Source organism: Centruroides vittatus, unplaced genomic scaffold, assembly GCF_030686945.1.
Source record: "Centruroides vittatus isolate TY-2023 unplaced genomic scaffold, ASM3068694v2 contig_10, whole genome shotgun sequence".
NCBI lineage: Eukaryota > Metazoa > Arthropoda > Arachnida > Scorpiones > Buthidae > Centruroides > Centruroides vittatus.
The window spans coordinates 4047493-4056288 of record NW_027120658.1 but is presented as its reverse complement, the minus strand read 5'-3'; the positions used below and the strand labels follow the sequence as shown (position 1 = coordinate 4056288).

Sequence of the window (8796 nt, the reverse complement as noted above, 5' to 3'; positions counted from 1 at the left end):
ATTACCATAGAATAAATTTTATACACTTAAAATATAATATTATATACTTAGTATTAATTGAACACTGTTGTTCTTAATAAATTTTATATACTAAAAACCGTTATACACTTAAAACATAGTATTAAAACTAGAACTTTAAATTTTACTGTACTCATCCAAATGTTCTTGTATGGCGTTAAATGCTTGTTTATACTTCTTGAAGTCAGTCACCTTGATATTATATTTGTTGGGAGGGTATGACCCTCTGGATTTGCTTAGACACACATAAAAATTTGCCTTAAACTCCTGTATCTCAATTCTCTCCGAATCGCTAATTTTAACTTTAAAGTCAGGAATTTTTGGTTGCTTACTTTTCTCCTCAGTTAAATCCAAATCAAATCTCTGTTTTTTTTCGGTAGTCTCCCCAGTTTTTGTTTTTGAAGTTCTCTTCTTACTTGTCTTCTTTTCGAAATCAAAGTCAAATTCTAGAATTAGTTTATAAAAATATATAATTTAAATTAAGATGAGTGATATTATTACTAAAATAGAATTACGTACCTCCGTCCGACGACATTTTTTCTTTAGCACTAGAAGAAATAACGAGTAGAAGAATCACTAGGTGAAGAATCGATGAGTGAAGTTTTTAGGAAAAATTGCTCCCTTTTTATCCCCTGTTAGTGGCCTACACTCGTGTTTGAGGTGACGCATGCAAGTAAATTAGGGCACATCCGTCTTTGAAGGTAACGGTTGAAACTAAATTAGGACATATCTGTCTTCGAAGGTAACGCTTCTTAATAGCTATGAGGAAGTGTCATCGACCCTAGGTCATTGGGAGTGTTTGTGTGTTTTCCTGGTTAGGTTATTAACCTTCAAGAGTTGCAGTCATCAAGCTTAAAACAAACTATCTATCCTAAATTTACGAACTTTTTTAATAATCCCCCTATTGTTATACTAACTGCTAACATGATGAAAACAAAAACCTTCTGAAGAGTATAATATAATATTTTTAAATATAGCATGGAAAATAACGAGGAAAGTTGTGTCGAGGTGAGTGAGGAGAGTGCAGCTGCGGCATATAGAGCCATGATTAGAGGAGTGAAGAATTATGATAAGAATAAAAGCACCACTCTAATCATGGCTGTGATGCCGCAGGGTGCTTACATCCCATACAGGGTCCACGATAGATATTTAGCCCAGCAGAGGTGGGTGGCTCTAACGGGTAGGAGTGAAAGAGGGATAATTAGAGCCATCGCACCTCAGCTGGAAGAGGTGGACTCTGTATCTTTATATAATATCGGGGAGGGCCCACACTCTCCTCTAGAATCACCACCATCGACATCCTCGTCATCATCATCCTCGTCGTCATCATCATCATCATCCTCGTCGTCGTCGTCATCATCATCATCATCATCATCATCATCATCATCATCATCATCATCATCATCGGACAATGAGGGGTCTAGTTCTTCTGAGGATGAAGCTCCTTCTACAAAAAGACAGAGGAACTAGAACCCCCTCATAAAAAACACATCAAGGAATTAAATCATTTCAGCATAGTATCTTCATGAGAACAAAAGTGTCAATGGCATCATTCATCATCTCATTTAAACTCTATTATTTAATGTAGCTTTGCTTAGTGATACCAGTATTCATTTTACTTACCGAGTGTAGTCTAACAATCTATTCGCGTGTTTTAGTTTTATGTTTATTACACATGATTTTACAAATTATTTTTTAATGGTATGAATTGTAACTCGTGGTATTCTATATTTAAATTACCACTTTTAAAAAAGATGTAATCACATGGTGTAATACGATACTGCTTAATCAGAATTTTACTCGGCACAGACAGATACTTTATTTTTAAATACATTTTAGAATTTTTATTTAATTTGATTTTAGTAGTAATTTTATAACTGGTGATTAGATCTGTTTTAATGCATTTTATACCTGGTAATGTGGAGTACAATATTTTATATTTAGAAAAATGTGTCATGTTTTGTAATAATTCATCCTGTAATTGTTATATTCTAATTGGAGTCTATAGTATTTAAAGACAGCACAAAATTTAAAGTGTGTCAAACATTTTCATTAATTTTTATTTTCACATTTTAACATGATCTTTACATACAAAAACTTTTTTGTAATTTGTATTCATTAAAAATTGAATGTAGAATTTTTCTGTTAAATAAACTGTGTTCTCAATCAAAAATTTATTTTAAAATTTTTATTACACTCTCCTGTGGAATCATTTTAACATGATCTTTACATACAAAAACTTTTTTGTAATTTGTATTCATTAAAAATTGAATGTAGAATTTTTCTGTTAAATAAACTGTGTTCTCAATCAAAAATTTATTTTAAAATTTTTATTACACTCTCCTGTGGAATCATCATAAAAAATATTAATGGAGGAATTATATAACATCATAGCTGAGTTAATCAACTTCCTATCATATGCTTTAAAGTTGTTTCGGATAAAAACCATATTTTGTATGAGTCAGTTTGGTAGATGTCTATATTAAAATTTAAGAATTCAATTTTTGTATTGATGATGTCATATAAACTAAAGCTAAAATCATAAATCACCAGTATATTAAGCTGGATGAGAAAATCCTCTAGCTATTCTCACAGGTCAACCTGAATGCGGAAGTTTTTATCAGGGTTGTCAAGTTGATGGGTGAGGGAGAAATCCCCTACCCCTGGGTAAGAAACACGGAAGTAATCTTTTTTCTATAAATACTCGACAGACATTCACTAGCTTTTAGAGAAAAATCACGGTAGCAACCACTGGAGAAACATGAGTATCAATGAGTGGACTCAAGCAAAAATGGATAGTAAGTTTTTTTTTTAAAAAAATATGTTTAGTAGTAGTCCTAGCTATAATAATCTATATATAAAATTAATTTTACTATTTTAGATAAGCCCGGGGTTATACTAGATTGCCAGGGATTCAGATTTAAAAATGAAGCATGTTTACACCCATACAACGGATATTTAATACGACAGATGGGGTATACAGGTTTTAATTCGGAGGATTTTGGAGTTATTAATTTTTTCCACCCTGAAATACGGTGGGATAAATTAACTTTATCCGATAAAAAAACTGTTAGATTCTGTAATAGATTACATAAATTATATTTATCGTATAAGCCTGAAAATGATGAATGGATTCATCATGATGATATTGTTTTTACTTTTAAAAATTTATTTCAAAAATATGGATTTATTTTTTTTAAAGGGGGGGAAATAGAAAAACTTTTAATTCGTAGAGCAAATGATATCTGTAATACCGCCATTAAATCGCTAGATGTGGAAAAATTCGGAGTTCCAAAATCTTCCGAAATTAAAATACTGTGTCCCTATCATTGGGATTTCCAACACCATTGCGGCTTGTGTAATGTCTTTTCATATAAGCATTATATGAAAACAGGTAAAAATATATTATTTTGTTTTAAATATTACCTCATTTTGAAAATATTAAATATATTTTTACTTTTACATAGAATTATCGGATGTATTCTGAAAACCCTTCCTGCATTGAAGAAAAACATGAATGTAAATTTTGTAAATAAAAACACAATTTTATATTTTAAATAGATTTTTTTATTGAATTACAACATTGATTATTAGTTGTTACAATCGGTTTTGACAAATGAAAATTATTTTTAACAAACTTTTTAACAAATTCATCGTTATAAAATTTATCCGTTACATGTAATTCTGATAAACATAGATTTCTATTAATTTTATATAAAAAATATAAGCAAAAATAACCGCAGTTTAAGGAAAACAAACTTTGGTGAATAATATTATTCCAACAATATTTTTTTGAATTTCGTTTTATAAATCTGATGATATTTGCTTTCCTCGGTTTTAATCCATAACTGTCGTAATAAATGCAAGAATTTTTATCTTTCGTAAAAAATACTGATACCCAATGGCTTCCTCGCTTATTTCTTTCATCTAAATTAATTATAAATGATTGCTTATTACCAACTCGAAACGGGAGATCGTCTGATGCAAACACTCCCCCAAAATTTCTTTTTATTTTCGGATCGCTCGCCGCTAATCTCCATAAAGTAACGGTATTCATTAATAATCGGTGAATACAGTTCGTGAATGATCAATTTCTAAAGTATTATTATATTCCAACAAACAAATAACATTTACCGTTTCTTGTATCGCCTTTGAGAACTTTAGTTCAATAGCAATGTTTCCCAGCTGGTTCACGCTTATATGACCCTCAGATCCTGATTTATCAGGGGTGAGGTCAAAACAATATAGAGCATAGCCATCTTTATATTCATCATAAGATATATTTGTAGATCTGTGATGGTGAATACATCCAGTATCTTCAAATAAGGAGATAAAATTTCTTGCATAAATTTTATTGCTATAGTCCGGACAGTATGGTTTAGCGGGAACCATCTGATTGTCTTTTGATAAACATATATAATTTAAATTATAATTTTTAAAATTAAAAGGATTACGCTTTACATTTCCGTTAAATGCTGAGTTGGAAACTAATCCCAGAGTTATTCTGTAGGGTAGCTGACCTATAACTACATTCGAAATACTTGTAGACTGAATTCCACTCGTTAAAGTAAAAACTTTAACATCAGTTCTACGAAATGGCATTTTTATTATACCGGTTTGTAAGGCTTTTTCTATCCCAATTTGAACTGATGAACTGACATCTACTTTATTAATTTTCAACGATGCATTTTTAATAATGATTTTATACTCATCGTTATTTGCCATTAGTGCAAAATTTTCTTTAGATCTCTCCAATTTCACCCTCAGGTCCACATTGTTTATTAAAAGCTTTGGCTGATTTGCTAAATCGATATGAAGCCGCCCCATTAAATCTATTATTCTACTTTCTTTGCTAATGTTAAATCTTTTAACTAATCCATGGTTAGTGTTATTTTCATCTAAGGGATTTATCGAATCCATTTGTCCTGCAGTATCTTTAAAAAATAATGCGGTTGTTAAAAAAGTTTCTTGCATTTCTTTCGAATTAAATAGTAAGGCCTCTAATATACTTTTATATGGGTAATTAACATGAGCGCTAATCTGTTTATCATTTAAAAACATCGTACACTGTGAAAACATACTATTTAAAAAATAATTAACAGGTGTGACTTTGTCTTCAGAACTTAGATTCGATCCATCCTTCTTTAGAATTTTTGCTTGAATGCATAAATAAATTGAATGTAGATCCATATAATGCTCACCCGATCCTGATATCAGAAACTCAATAGGTGCTCTGCTATCCGATATGGTGGCTACTGGATGAGCAATAACTTCGTAAGTATTCTCAATTGCTAGTTGAGTCGAAACAGTATTAAATAGGTCCAATTCTGATTTGAGACAACCACACGAATGAGGATCCATTTCTAATCAGCAAAAATATCGTTAAGTTTTCGCTTCTTCTTCTTCTTTTGTGACTGAATTAATCTTTTTCCTCGTTTTCTTTTTATACCTGATCCTGTCTGGACTTTTTTAAGTATATCTTGCTTAATTTCAGATCCCACATCTTTAAAACGAGACTTTGTAGATTCTTTAAACGACTTCCCTCCAATTACATCCGATCCTACATTTGATGCAAATTTTAAAGCCTTGCTACCCAGATACTTCCCCACTTTAGAAATTAGGGGAATAGATTTTCGAAACAGATTCGTGAAAAATCCATATCCCCTCTGTATTTGCGGTCCAGCGAAATAATTCCCTCTTCCAAATTGTTGTGTAAAAGGAAAATCGTGTTTCCATATCGTTCCTCCTGCCTGATTGCAGTAATAATTTATACAATCCTTAGGATCGAGCTTCATTTTCTACTTCTCAAAGACGAACTAACGTTAATAAATAAAATATAACGATATTTATATCTGTTTAAAAGATAAAACTAATAATGTTTTTCCCCCAAAAAAGATGATTTCTTTCCCGTTAGCAGTTCGCAGCTCAATTTCAATTGTATCAATATAATTACGGGTTAATGGAAAGTATAGAGGGGACTGGTAAACTCTAACTATTTGATCGGTCTTCTCCCCCATCACAGGTATAACCCTTAAAAGAGGAGCAGATATATCTCCAACACGATGAGAAGCAACAATATTTGAATAAATAAAAATTTCTGAAATTCCTGCAGACAATTCGATTGGATAGTCGCTCACATATTCACCCTCAGAAAATTTGTGTGTTTTAAACCCTAACAAATCTTTTAATTCGTTTCCAAATTCAATCGTTATATTTTTAGGAACTTTTAAAATGATTTTGTTATTAGGTAGTAATGCTAATTTAGTATATTTAAAAATCCCTAAAAATTTTTCTGCAGATGAATAAAGTCCAATAGGAATAAAAATTTTTTCCTCTACATCAATTTCCTCGACAACTTTTTTATTTCTTTCTATTAAAAGTATAAATTGATCTTTATAAAATTTAGAATTTGATATATATTCCCCTGACTCCGCTCGCAATATTAAATTTGAAGTGCCTTGTTTAAATATAATTTCTTTCAGCGGAAAATTTAATAAATAAAGTAATTTGTGAGCATTTTTTTTCGTAATATGCAGCTCAAATCCTTCTTTCAAATTTATTTTTATGTCTTTATAATTCTTGTCTAAAACGAATTCTGCCGTGTTAGACCCTGTTAATGAAACTATATTCTTGTTTATCCAATCGAAAAGAGTCTCTCCTTCATTTTCTTTAGCTGTAGTTAATGGAATCACATATGTTTTATCTTCTATTTTTTCTCTCCTAATCTTATGTCTAGTAATAGTATAATCATTATTATGATTAGATATATTAAACCAATTTCTAGGAATAATAACTTCTGTCAAACCAACCACCCATTTTCCATGTAAATCAATAGGCGGACTCATTTTCACGGTGAAATGAGATTGGTTATTTTCAGGGAATAACTTCATGCTGGCATTGCTTGTCAGAGTCACAAAAAAGTCTGATTGCATCATTTTGTTACCTTCTGTAATTCTTCTGTATAAAATCGTCCTTCCAAAATCTCGTTATTTAAATCCTTTAATATATATGTTGGAGGATGAGATGGAAAACGATCATGAATAATAAATATTTCCTTAGTCCAACCGGGTAGGTATCCTCGACTAAATGTTTTACGTATTTTCGAAATTCGAACAAACTCACCAATATTAAATTTAAACGTATTTCCTCCTTTTATACCATACAACTTTTCGAAAATCATGCTATGATGTAGGGGGGTAACTTCCGATGGAGACATGCCAATACTTCTATGAAAACTATTATTATAACTTTTCACAATATCTGATAATTTATCGATATATTTATAAGAATTACGATAAGTAAATAATCTATATATTTTATTCCGCAAAGTTTTATTTAATCTTTCCACAACTGCTGCTTTTGTATCTGAATGAGTTGAATAATGATTAATTTTAAATTTTTTAAAAAGATTTTTTACTAATCTATTATAAAATTCTTTTCCTTTATCAGTTTGTAAATTTTTCGGAACGTTTCTTTTTTTAAAAATGGTTTGAAAAGCATTAAAAACTGACTGAGGTTTTTTATCTTTTATAGCTACGACATAGCAATACTTAGTAAATACATCGATTACAGTTAGTAAATATTTTATTCCATTATTAAATCTAGAAAATTGTTTTAATACAATTAAATCAGCTTGCCATAAGTCGTTAGGATAAAAACTTTTAGTTTTTCTTCGCGAATATTTAATTCGTACAGGTTTATGAAGTGTATAAGTTAATTGAGAAGACAACCATTTTTTAACATCAGATCGCGGTAAATTCGATTCTTTAACTAATTTACTCACACCACCAAAAGATGCTGGAGATTTCGGATTATAGTATATCGATTTCAAAAGTTTTTCCATTCAAAATTTTTCTTCCTCTTCCTCTTAGATTTTTTCGGTTGATGAAATAGCGATGGAGAGAAAATTTCTTCTGGAGTTTCCAGTGATTTCGGTTGATATTGTATTTTTTCAGGTAATGTTGTCAAACCTTTGTTTCCAATCCACTCTTGTGGAAGGTTTATTTTCTTTAAAATAGTCCAAAATTCGTTAAAACCAACAGGAGGTGATACCGTTTTCCTATTTCGCATAACATACGAAACGAGGTCTACCATATGACTTCCGATAATGGGTTTCCCTTCAATTGTTAATTCACCTTTAGAATTCCATCCATAATGATTTCGATCAAGCTTAGCAATTAAATGTGGTATATATTTTTGATATAATTGAGGTACTGATAAAGTTATTTGTTTAATAAATCCATCGTCGTGATCAGCTTTTTCTTTTAGTCGAGATTCTGTTTCTTCTGTTTGGTTAGACACAACAGATACTCTAACAGGTTCTTTAGGAGTGTGAACGGTTTTCTGATATCTCGAAATCAATTGACTTAATAGCTTGACTTTACTGTCATCAGGTAAATTTGTACTCTCAAGTAATTCCTCGATATTAGAACCAATTCTTATTTCAGGCTTTTGATAACTCATCAGTAATTCGGGAGGAACTAGGGCCATCTGCTTCGCCATTAAATTCTTTTTCCTATTACTTTACCAATTAATCCTCCTGCCATAGACAATAATGGAGCCAGTAGAAGAGGAAGGAATCCACCGGATTGATTAACCAAAATTTTTTTCTTGGTATTTAAAGGAATGTGTTTTTCACTTAATTTCCTGATAATTTTTTTATATTTTCCTAATTTACGAACATCAGCAGGTATATTTCCTCTCCGCAAATTATCACATATTTCGCACAAAACTTTAATCTGATTTGGAGTAGCTTCTTTCAATATTGCTTTTCGTTGA

At 30.8% G+C, this 8796-nt stretch overlaps 1 long non-coding RNA gene across 1 annotated transcript; it reads left to right on the top strand.

The window, feature by feature from the left end:
- The first annotated feature begins 2489 nt into the window (after positions 1-2489).
- Positions 2490-3576, top strand: LOC136989848 (uncharacterized). Its single transcript, XR_010883005.1, has 2 exons — positions 2490-3412; positions 3486-3576. It is a non-coding gene; the product is annotated as an uncharacterized lncRNA (long non-coding RNA).
- The last annotated feature ends 5220 nt before the right edge of the window (positions 3577-8796 follow it).